Here is a 12,115-nt window from a genome sequence, read left to right as displayed (position 1 = left end):
TGCATCAAATATCGATGTTGCAAGCAATCCGGCTGATTGAAAAATTCTAAGAAGCAATATGAGATTAGGCGAACATATCTAACCATAAGACATTACGGGATACCACCTGTGATTATTCCTAGAGCTTCATTGGAGTTGGAGATGCTTCACCAAGATTTAATCTGGAATGATTTTATGAATATGGTGGTTGACTTAGTATAGTGATTAGTGACAAGATGCATACGACCTTTTGTTATTGCTGCTATCTTTTTAGGGATAACAATAAGGACAAGACTGAGAGTGAGTCATTAGAAATTAATGGTCATTTTCTTCAATGCTTATAGGAAGATGAAAAGCTTTATCTGAAGCTATGAAGTCATTTGGTCTTGAGCTGGCTATAACATGTAACAGCTTTGTCATGCACTCCTTGGTATTTATGTAACACGATATATGATAAGTGATATCATATTTCCAGACATTAAGTTATTTTTAGTGTTATAATCTTTGTTGTAAGATGATGTGAAGTTAGATTTTACACTTAACAAAGTGGTAGAGTCTCTCCACTTGTGGCCTGGAGATCCTGAGTTCCATCCAGCTTCCTTGCAGAATTATTATGCTGGGGTAACCTATCTTGCGTGGGTGTTTTCAACACTGGATACACCTATTTTTACTTAATTAATTTATATCAAATATTCACAGCAAAGTCAATAAATGAACCCAATGGCTAAATTTTCTGGCTCCGCCCCTGCATGCCCTTGAGAATATCTAGACACTTTTGGACCATGCATTGATCATTCTTGAAATCTAACTCTAGTAGGTCGCCCATTGCATGCTATCCAGTCAAATATGAATTGGGATGCTTAGAGCAGGTTGGCTTTGCAAACATCGCGAAAAAGGTATCAGATCCAATGAGAAGTATCACTTCTACTCCGAGCAGTGGAAATTTGGTGGTACCAAAGACCCCAAGCCTAGTTCATCATGGAATGTGACAACAACACACAAAAGTTCTCACATGGTTGCCAATGGGCGACACAGGAAAAAGTGTATTTATAGTCTTTGCCGGGATGAGGGATGTATCGAGGGACTAAGCTGAATCAACATATCATTAGATACTACTAGTCATTGTTCGGGGCTATGGATGAAGGGAACTTAACCCTCGATGAGAATGGAACGAATAATGCCCCACAAGCACCACTACAAAACTGAATAGCACGTCCCCTCATCACTGACTTCATTAACTGACCCCGATCAAACAATCACAAACAAGGGTCATTATTAACATGCCATGATCTAGATATCTATTTCTTTTCTAAAATTTCCATTTGATGAGAATGCTTCTGCACTTTTTGCCATGACTTGGAGAACAATTATTTTGAAAATGCCATTATCTGTATAATTTTGCCATCATGATTGTTTACTTACAATGGTGGTGTAGATAGTTTCATTCAATGTTTTATCCATGTGAATTAAGTTGCCAGGTGCAAAACCTAGTCATTGTCATCTAAAAACTACTAACAAAACAATACTAGTCTGAAAAAACCAATAACTCAGTTCGGAGCTTGGGCTCATCTACACTAGGCGAACACTAAAATGAAAACAAATAGTAAAACACTTAAAAAATTGATTATTATTTTTGCATGAAAGATCCTTCAGCGTGCCAGGTGCATGCAAAAATTCGTGGTAAAAGAAATTTGAGGAGCTCGCACAAAAAAGACAAAATCGGCTATGAGGAATGCGTTTTTTTAACCTTTTCACATGCCAAAATTTTGTCTTGTTAACCACAAGGTCCTCGAATGTCCAAACTCCACGAAATTTGGGATGGGCTCACACATTCGGCCATATTGCCCTAGAAAAATCAGTTTTTTTGTTTTTTCTCTTATTTTAAACAATTTTACTGTTCACACATGGGAGCATCTCGACCTGGGTGCAAAATCACCACTTCTTGAGAAAACCCTATGTTATAAAAAAAGTTGCCACCATTAGAACACACACTTAAGCAGGGCACTAAACTTGTAATTACCACCTAGGCAGATGGTAAAACTAAGAGTTTTCATTCATTGTTTCTTCTACATATATATTGTTGCCATAATTTTTAGTGAATTATCTTTCCTAATTTTGGAGTGTATAAGTTAAACTTTTTTCCCAACAGGTCCCCATGTGATGATTACAGAAAATTTAACACCTTGTCATGTGTTTAGATAAGAAAAAAAACCCTTAATTACAAGTACAAAATTTTCGCCAAGTTTTCAACGATATATAGAACATTTTGCATCCAAGTTGCCATCGACCATGGCAAAATTTTAACCATGGATGTTTTCTCATACAACACCTTGGCAATTTTCCACTTATGTTTGTTTTGTTGTATTTTACCATGGAAGATTGTTTTCTATAGCATGAAAAATTCATTGAGAGCATATCATGATTTTTTTAAATGCAGCATGGCAATTTTACTTTTAATTTATGTGGTTTTTCATTTTGTCATGGAAATTTCTCTTTCTTTTTAATTTTTATCCTGGTATATGAAATCTTGAACACGAGCATGGAAATCTTACATTTTCATATAGATGGATTTATATATATTTTAACATGATCATTTTCCCCATTTTTCTTTTACCTTTTGGTTTCTAGAGGGGAATTTTGTGGGCATGGCAAATTTATTTATTTTTCATGCCCAAATTTATGTTTTTTCTTCCTTTTATGTATCAAAAAATATTTACTTTTTTGTAGATGCCATTTTTTTTCAAAATATTCAGCTAATTGGGCCCAACTCATTTTTTCTCGTGCGCCCTAGATTGTGGGCACCTTGCGTTGCACTGAAAAACATATATAGCAAACGTATGGGGGAGCGATATTGGTTTGCTCGATCGACACTCTTTGGGGGGGGGGGGGGGGTGATCCTTCCTGTAAGTGTAGGTCTGCTCGTTAGTAGTGTCCAAAAATATGGAGCGTAATATCTAAGGAATGATGACCAGGGAGGAGCTCCCCATGAAATGATTGGTTCGCAAGGGAGTCGTTCCACCAGCGAGCATTTTCGTTTGTTGGGGCTGTCGCGGTTGAGTGAACCATCCAGCTGGCCCATGTACGAGAAAACAGCCCATAACTCCCTGCATGATTTTTTTTCCTTTTTAGGAATGAGCCTATTTATTTCCTGAACTGAAAAAATTTAAATTTAGAAATAAAAAATGCCACAAAAGTTGCCACCTTTCTAGTTATCAACCACAAATCTTGTGAACAAAAAAAAGCGGTAGTACAAAAATAATAAAAATTCCATTCTCTCAAAAATAAAATTGCCATCCCCTTTAACAAAACATTACATCCTCCCCATAATAAAATAATGGCATCCTAGTTATAAAATTGTCATGCTCTTAGTTAATAAAACTGCCATACCATTAAAAATAAAAATGCCATCCTCTCAATAATGGAATTGCCATCCTTTTGATAACAAAAATGCCATCCTCTCCGTAATAAAAACGACATCCTATTCATAAAAGTGACATGCTCTTTGTAATAAAACTGCCATGACATTGAAAATCAAAATGCCATACTCTCACTCTCAGTAATAAAAATGTCATCGTCTTGATAATAAACATGCCATCCTCTTTAAAAAAAATTCATGTTAATAATAATAGAATTTCCATGCTATAAATAATAAAACCGCCATGTGAGGATAGCATTTTTATTATAGTTTTTATTTATTAAGTGCATGACATTTTGTTATCATACGCATGGTGGTTTAAATTATTGAAGAGCATGGAATTTTAGTATTTCTAGGAATTGCCATGCTACCTATAATAAAAAATGCACATGGTGAGTTTAGAAAAATTTGCCTCTAAAAGTAGGTATTTTCTTTTTTCAAAAATGAAGAAAACATGTTTCAGAGTTTTTTCAAATGAAAAAAAAGAATAGTTGAATCAAATACATAAAAGAAGTTTGAGCGCAAGTGTTCACAAACCCTAGCTTCAGCTGAATGGTGAGTGCGCATTGACTGCTAGTTCCACTCCCTCCAAGTGCGCATCACTAATTTTTTGAAAAAAAAATGAAGGAACGCCCGCCCATTCGCTGCTCACCTCCAGGGAATTGATGTGGCATTGGCCTTGCGCCTGGCCAATATCTGTGCAACGACAGGGATACCGTTTGCTAGGGTTGGCCTCCGGGCAAACATTTGAGAGATAACATTTCTGAAAAGTCTCCATGTAAATGAACTGTTCTTGCTTACGCCAGGGCTCCTGTGCTGATCCAGCTAGTGGCGGAGGACGAATTTTTTTTGATGGAGGGCGAACTCTAGCATAAAAATTTGCCGTCACAACCGGTAACAGTGGCGGACCCAGAGACTAAGGTTTGTCCGGGTGCCGGACAACGATAGAGCTCCATTGTTCTTATAACTAGAAGAATGAATGTGCATTGCAATGTGATATAAATATTCTAGTACGTTAGTTTGTGATTTACCTGACCATAATACGCAATTGTGTAAATAAAAGTTCATCAAATTATGTCCGTGATTTACCTTATATTTTGATTAGAAGTGATTTACCTGCCCATAATATCCGATTGTATGCATATAAATGTTCATCACATTTTGCCCGTGGGTTACCCATATTTTGATCAGAAATTTGGTAAGTAAATTAAAGTGAAATTGGTTCAGAAAGTAAGTAAATTAAGATTATTAATTATCATACGGGGAAGGTTGGACGAAGGTGTGGTGGAAAGAAAGATGAAACATGAACCTTACATTCTTTTTAAACAAATATAATAATAAAGACCGATGTTGTTTGAGTCAATGCAATGGAACAATGGAACAGACGCTTACAAAAACCCAATGCCCATTACCGACTGAGTTCACGGCCACTTAAGCTCTCTTTTTTTAAAGTGTAACTTGTAAGTGCTCAATCGATGACTAACAGCCCAACAGCAGGAGTTCATTTAGTGGGCTCATGGCCCAAATAGGTTGCTTGTCCGCACATCTTATTTTTCCAGCGTGACCACGACTCGCTCGAAGAGATCAACCCAGCCGGCCAACGGTGTATACACAGCATATACCTGTATAAACGTTGCAGAAAATCAAGGTACATGAGGCGGCAGCCCAACCTCGCCCTACCGGCTCCTCTGCCGCTGGATCCAGCCATATACTCCATTGGTGAATTCTCAGCCGTCCGTTTTCTATAGATCGGTGTTTCTTCCGTTACATAATGTGTGACATCAGTTGTCTTTTTACCTTCAAAAGTAGAGAGAGAGAGAGAGAGAGGAACACTGACCGAGTGAGCCGAGGTAGCTCCCCAGCGGAAGCACCAAGAGCAGATCCATGGAGTTAAGCATGGAGTTAGGCAAAGAGACAGCTCCGCCTGGCCGGGCCGCTCATCGTGGGATGCCTGCTGCAGAGCGTGAGCGTCATCCAGATGATCTCCGTGATGTTCGTGGGGCACCTGGGCGAGCTCGCGCTGGCCAGCGCCTCCATGGCCAGCTCATTCGCCATCGTCACCGGCTTCAGCTTCCTGGTACGGTACCACTCGAGCTAGCTAGCTCACATGCACGTTCATCTTCCACTTTGCACTTAGCTTGTTGAACCATGGCAGACGGGCATGTCGTTCGCCCTGGACACCCTGTGCGGGCAGGCCTCCGGGGCGAGCGAGGACCCCGATTGCTGGGAGTGTACAAGCAGAGGGCGATGCTGGTGCTGGGCCTGGCGAGCCTCCCGATCGCCGCGGTGTGGGCCAACACCGGCGCGATCCTGCTGCACCTGGGGCAGGGCCCAGAGATCGCGGCGGGGGCGGGCACTTACATCCGGTGGATGATCCCGGCGCTCTTCTTCTACGGGTGGCTGCAGTGCCACGTGCGGTTCCTGCAGGCGCAGAAGCTGGTGGTGCCGGTGATGCTCAGCTCCGGCGCCACCGCGGTGAGCCACGTGCTGGTGTGCTGAGCGCTGGTGTACAGGCTGCGGCTGGGGATCAGAGGCGCCGCGCTGGTGTACAGGCTGCGGCTGGGGATCAGAGGCGCCGCGCTGGCCAACGCCGTCTCCTACCTCACCAACGTCTCCATACTGGCCTTCTACGTCAGGGTCTCGCCGTCCTGCAAGAAGAGCTGGACGGGGTAAAGGTTTTGGATCCCAAGCGGTCCTTTTTTCTCGAGGGTCACCGGAATTTGCGGTTACCACGGTAACCGCGAAATTCGGAAAAAACTCGGGCGAAATTTAAAATCAAAATTTGAATTTAAATATTTTTGACGTCGATATACTAACCATTTTACTCATAAGTGCCATGAGCAATTCCCTGGCGTAGTGGTTATTGGACCGCAGTTACAGCTTGCTCGTGTCGCGAGTTCGACGCCTGGTCATTGCAGTATTTTTTAAACGGGAGGCCTTTGCCACTAGGCCACCACCAGTTGTGTTGACACAGAAGAGGTGCCACTTATTTAAGTGGACAGTGAGTGTTTGAATTCAAAAATTTCAAAATATTCGAGATATTTTGCTTGGTATGAGTGTTTCTCAAGAGGCGACGGTAAACGCGGTAACCGCGCGAAATCGTGAAATTTCGCTCGGTACCCAAAACGTCGGACGGGGTTCACTTTCCAGGCGGCCGGCCAGAGCACACCCGTGAACAACAACGGCCGAGAAGGCGCCGCTGCCTCGCCAAGAAGGGCCGCCGCCCCAGATCCGAGGTCCTCCTCGAGGAAAGGAGCGACCGAGGCCTCGCCGCCACCATCATGGGCGGCCGCGCGAGCAGATCCGGCGGCTTTCTCAGGTGGCGGCGAGGGAGGGAGGGTGAGGGAGCGGCGGCGCGACGGGGAAACCCGAGTCGCCCGAAGCGGACGACGCGGGGGCTGGGGAGGGGACTGTTCTATCCACATGACCATCCTCGGCTGTACTGTCGACACTGGAATGGAATAATAGATCAAGATTGGCTGCTGTGCGTTGCTAGATGGCTGGTTTGACCTGCGCTTCTATGTTGCTCCAAATTTCTAGTAGCATGCACATGCAACAAGGAACTGTATACTGACTGACCACTGTATATTCAGAGATAAAAACTATATTGCTAAACCTCGAAATCTGTCATTTGAGTGGAGGATTGTATATTTGTATGTGTGTGTGTGCTAATATCATGCGGACTAGGTAGACAACTGTCTCCACACGTCGATCAGATGAAGTAGAGATCACATTGTTTAGCTATAGTTCTTCTGAAAAAATAGACAGCCAGCGAGAAGCTTCGTTCCTGAGCAAATGATGGTACAAGCGTCAATCGATAACTCGACATATACACAAGGACGTGGGGTACAAGTACATGGGGGAGGACCTGCGCAACAAGAGCGTCCTCCTGCACTGCAACCCTACTCATGCACAACAGTCGCTGCGTTGTCTTTGAATTTTTGGTATAAGATTCTGCATTTGGCGTCCCACTGTAATAACCAAGATATCCTAGAATGTTCCACACTCATTATGGACGTTGATGGATATTGGTTAAAAATATAAATCCTCAATAATTTAACTATAACATTACAATAAACTAGATATAGTTAATAAACGTAAAATACATATAATCTTTATCTTTACCTAATAATAAAGGGGCTATTGCTTCTTCCTCCCTAATTTTGATCCGTCATAACGAAATTTTCGTTCGTCCGTTGTTACAGGATTTTCGTACGTCGTAGAAAACAGTTCCGCCTTTTTTCTCTCTGTCTCACGTACATGGACCCGCTTGGACCCCTGGCCGTACATCAGCAGCCTGTATTGTGGCCCAACAATGAATCCGGCAAAATATACTGCTTTCAGGGATCAAATTAACTCATCACCTGCCATCAGTTTTCCTTACGTAGATCCAACTTATCTAAATCTTTCTTGTGTAAACAGAAGAGGTTTCACACGTATTGTATAATACCACCTCGCTTCTTTGCATATAATTTCACCAATTTATATATGAGTACAAGTTGAAATCAATAAGCGCCTTGAGAGTTGAGATTACTAAGCAGATGCATTCGAAATTAATGGAGAGACGGAGAGAGATCCGGGCATTCAAGGAGGAAACAGTGGGAAAGAACACATCCACGCCATTTGTCGAGGAATTAGTGGGAAAGAATAATGGGATAAGATAGGCTGATGCACAACAGCCACGCCATTCATGGAGGGATTAATGGAGAAAATTATGCTATTGAACCGGCTGATGCACAACAGCAACACCATTTATGGAGGGATTAGTGGGAGAAAATGAAGCGATTATGGTCTGAAGACAACCGTAGGATTATTTAGTGGGAAAAAAGTTATGCGATTAAATCAGCTGATGCACGCTCTTGTGGCCAATTAGATCAGAATTAATTGAGAGAGTCCACTAATTAATGGGAGAGAGAGAGGGATTCCTGGAACAGGATTCGTGAGACATGGCTTGAAGGATTCAAACCAGCATCGTATGAATTTTCACTAGACAGTACTTGATTTTTTCATATCATACTGACTTAAAGTATATTCTGATTATGTTAATTCCTGACCACTTGTTGAGCAAATATACACACTAACTATTCACTTTTAATATAATTTGTAGCTTTCTTTTTGCATATTATTGATAAAACACATATAATTTCCAACAAAAAAGACCACACATATAATACATATGGATTCAATATTTTTGACAACAAATTGTAGGTGTCTGCTGTACGACTCTATCACGTTGGACGTCAAGGAGACTGTGGTGCAGGACGCCTGTTTCAACTATGGCCGGGGCTCTGCCCATTGTGCTGACATAGAGGTCAGAATCATGGATAGCTACAGACAACTTATTGGATACTGGAATCTCATCTCGCTCGTTCTGTCAATCGCATACCTAGCATCGAGATCACATTTGCGCTCACAAAGTTTCCGGGTTTTGCATGGAAACTGGAATTCCATCAACCGGTCACATTGTTGTATAGCTTTCCTAACTTTCAAAGAACTCGAAAATTCACAGCCAATAGGCCATGCATTGTGTACCTACTACAGCCTTAACGTGGCTAGCACATTTTTTACTACGACGAATCTTAACAAGGCTCATCATCCATTCACCAGGAGGGCCTTGACTTCCTTCACTACTTATAAGTTGAGACGTTTAATTACATTGTCATCTACTTCACGGTAATTGGTGATTTAGTTCGGACGATGCATGCATCAAGTTTAACAGAGACGGGTGTTGAATAGATGGATAAGTTAGCCACCATTTGTGATGGTAGCAAATATTAGAATTAACAACATGAATGGATCAGGCATGCAAGCATTTGTTTCTCCCGTTGCAACGCACGGGCACATTTGCTAGTTAAACTAAAAAGGGTTCGTGTGCACTGAACCGCAGTTTATTCAAAAGACCAAGATATAACACTTTAGAAATGCAATCCCTAAACAAGATTAGAAAATGCCAAGAACATGTATTTTGAAGTCTTCCAGACCCGTATCTAGTTATTCGGCGTGTTTCTTACATTGCTGTCGATACTAGTGAGTAATCTTAGCGACTGTTACTGAAGTACCAACACCTTGCAAATCCTACACCACAAGGAGGACGAACGCAATGCGTAGAGGTTTTGTTGCTCATGTCAAACACCCACGGCGTACATAGCCCGCAATCAATCCAGTAGACACAGTTGGGTCTTACTCCCGGGGTAGCCTCAGCCTGCACCACCGCCGTGTTGTTCCTGCCGATGAACACTGAGTGGCCTCCGAGATCCTTCACCCCATCCCAGCATGGCCATCGCTCCGGGTAGTACCTGAGAACCAGTATCTCATCCGAGGGCATGATGAATACACCGCCTTCCCGTAACCGCAGCCGGATGGTTTGCCTGGTGTTTTGCCACACCTGGTATAGGATGCCCTCACAGAAGAACAGGCGCTTGAAAGATATTTCCTTGGCCACGGTGTCGTAAGGCGGGGCGAAGGGGGTACCCACGACACGCTCAGCCAGCAAGGGACAGACGTTGGGTTCCTTAATCGGGTCGCCTTGGGAGACGGGGATGTGGAGGACTTGCACGCCACCATCTTCATCGAGGCAGTAGACATCGTTGTCTTTGTAGACCAGATCGACCAGCTTCGGTCCATCCGCTGTGATGTCGGTGATCGTCCACTCCGTGTCCCCGCTCGACATGTAGGCGACCTTGCTCATGACCTTGCTAACGTTGTCATGGCCGCAGATGGCCACGGCAGTGTATCCATCAGGCCTTGGGTTCGGCCTGAGCACGATTCTGTGAGGGTACGGCATGTTGGGGAGAGGAAGGAGCTCGATCTGCTCGCCCGTGACAGGATTTAACAGCCCAAGACGACGACCATGGGCAATGGTGAGGTAGCCGTTGCCGGAGCAGGTGATGTCGTTGCTGTGGCATGCGAGCGTGGGGAGGCGGAACGTGCGCTGCATCGGGAGGGACAGGGCGTAGGCATGGGTGTTGAAGCGAGGGAGGCCGCCGTCGAAGGGTTGGAAGGCGTGGAGGACGAGGAGGTACGGGGACCGAGGGCCGGGAGGCAGCGCCGATCGCCACGCGGTGCAGACGCCGCGGACGGCGAGGCAGTCCCTCAGCGATCGCAGGCGGTCCACGATGGGGAGGAAGAGATCGGCATGGAGATCCGCCCAAGGCCTCAAGTGCGCCGCCATGGAGGCCAGGGTACGAGCCTAACCTCCGTTAGTTGGAGACGGGATTACGTACGTGTCTGATCTATATACTCCAAACATATGTAACAGCTTTGCTAAAGCATATCTAGATGTGCTATAAGTATTGCACATCTAAGTCATTGTTAAAGTACGTATTATAGGATGTATACGGTGTACATATAAACCGTATACATGTGTGGGCGTGTGCGTGTTGTATTCAGGTAGTTAGGATATGTTTAGGTTGATCTCTATCCCTTGTATAGATTATGACTTGGAGATCAATCCTACAACAACCTAACTACCTAAACCCTGTAATCTCCTGTGCCTATAAATAACACGCAACGCGTCCCTGCTAAGGCATACGCTTAACCCATATTTACATGGTATACAGAGCCTCTCCTCTACGCACATCTCCTGCGCCGCCAAAACCCCTTGCGGCGCCATGTCTTCCTCAAGCTCCACCGCAGCCGCTCCATCCGTGCTCATCCCCATCGCTGAGAAACTCCATCGCTCCAACTTCAACGTCTGGCGTGCGCAGGCTCTGGCCACGATCAGTGGCGCTCAGCTGGTCACCTACCTCGATCCAGAGAGGGAGGAACCGGCGCCCAAGCTGTCGGACAAAGACGGCAAGGTCACCGATGTGCCGAACCCGGCATATGAGATCGACAGGGCTCGAGACTCACAGGTTTTGAGTTTTCTTTTCAATTCCATCTCACCCCCTGTGATGGTTCAGATCACAACATGCACCACGGCGTCAGCAACATGGACTGCAATCACGGAGATCTTCATCTCCCAGACGCAGGCGGCCATCGTCAATACGAGGATCGCCCTCTCCACCACCAAGAAGGGAAACTCCACCATCGCTGAGTATCTTGGCCGCATGAAGGCCCTCGGTGATGAGATGGCTGCCATCGGCAAGCCGCTCATGGATGATGATATGGTGTCGTATATCCTTGTTGGCTTGGATTTCGACTACATGTCCTTCGTCTCCTCCATCTGCGCCAGGACCGTCCCCATCAAGCCCAACGAGCTCTACGCCCAACTCATCAGCTTCGAGAGCCGCCTCGCCATGTTCGAGGGTGGCAACTCGTCGTCCCACTCATCCGCGAACGCAGCCTCCCGTGGCGGTCGCGGTGGCTTCTCTTGCGGCGGAGGCCGTGGCAGGAACGGAGGCGACCGTGGTCACGGTGGTGGCCGTGGCAATGGAGGCAACAGCGGCCGCGGGAACGGTCACGGTGGGCGTGGCCAAGGAGGCGGGGGACGAGATGAGCTCCCTGAGGTGTTCTGTCAGATCTGCAAGAAGCCGAACCACACCGCCATAGAGTGCTACAGGCGCTTCGACATCGCATTCACCAAGGATAAGAGTGCGAGCGCCGTGTCCAACTCCTCCTACAGCGTCGACACCAATTGGTACGTTGACACAGGTGCCACAGATCACATCACCGGAGAGCTCGACAAGCTCACCATGAGGGAGAGATACAACGGCCATGATCAAGTGAACATGCCCAACGGAGCAGGTATGAAAATTACTCATATTGGTCAAGCATATGTTC

The 12,115-nt window shown here is 45.0% G+C and overlaps 2 pseudogenes; both read left to right on the top strand.

Annotated features, from left to right (window-relative positions):
* The first annotated feature begins 5,046 nt into the window (after positions 1-5,046).
* Positions 5,047-6,067, top strand: LOC125546455 (annotated as a pseudogene).
* Positions 6,068-11,481: 5,414 nt separating this feature from the next.
* LOC125549681 lies at positions 11,482-11,620 on the top strand (annotated as a pseudogene).
* The last annotated feature ends 495 nt before the right edge of the window (positions 11,621-12,115 follow it).

This window comes from Triticum urartu, chromosome 3, assembly GCF_003073215.2.
Source record: "Triticum urartu cultivar G1812 chromosome 3, Tu2.1, whole genome shotgun sequence".
Lineage (NCBI taxonomy): Eukaryota > Viridiplantae > Streptophyta > Magnoliopsida > Poales > Poaceae > Triticum > Triticum urartu.
Note: the sequence above shows the minus strand (reverse complement) of the source record. Positions and strands in the feature narration are given on the sequence as shown.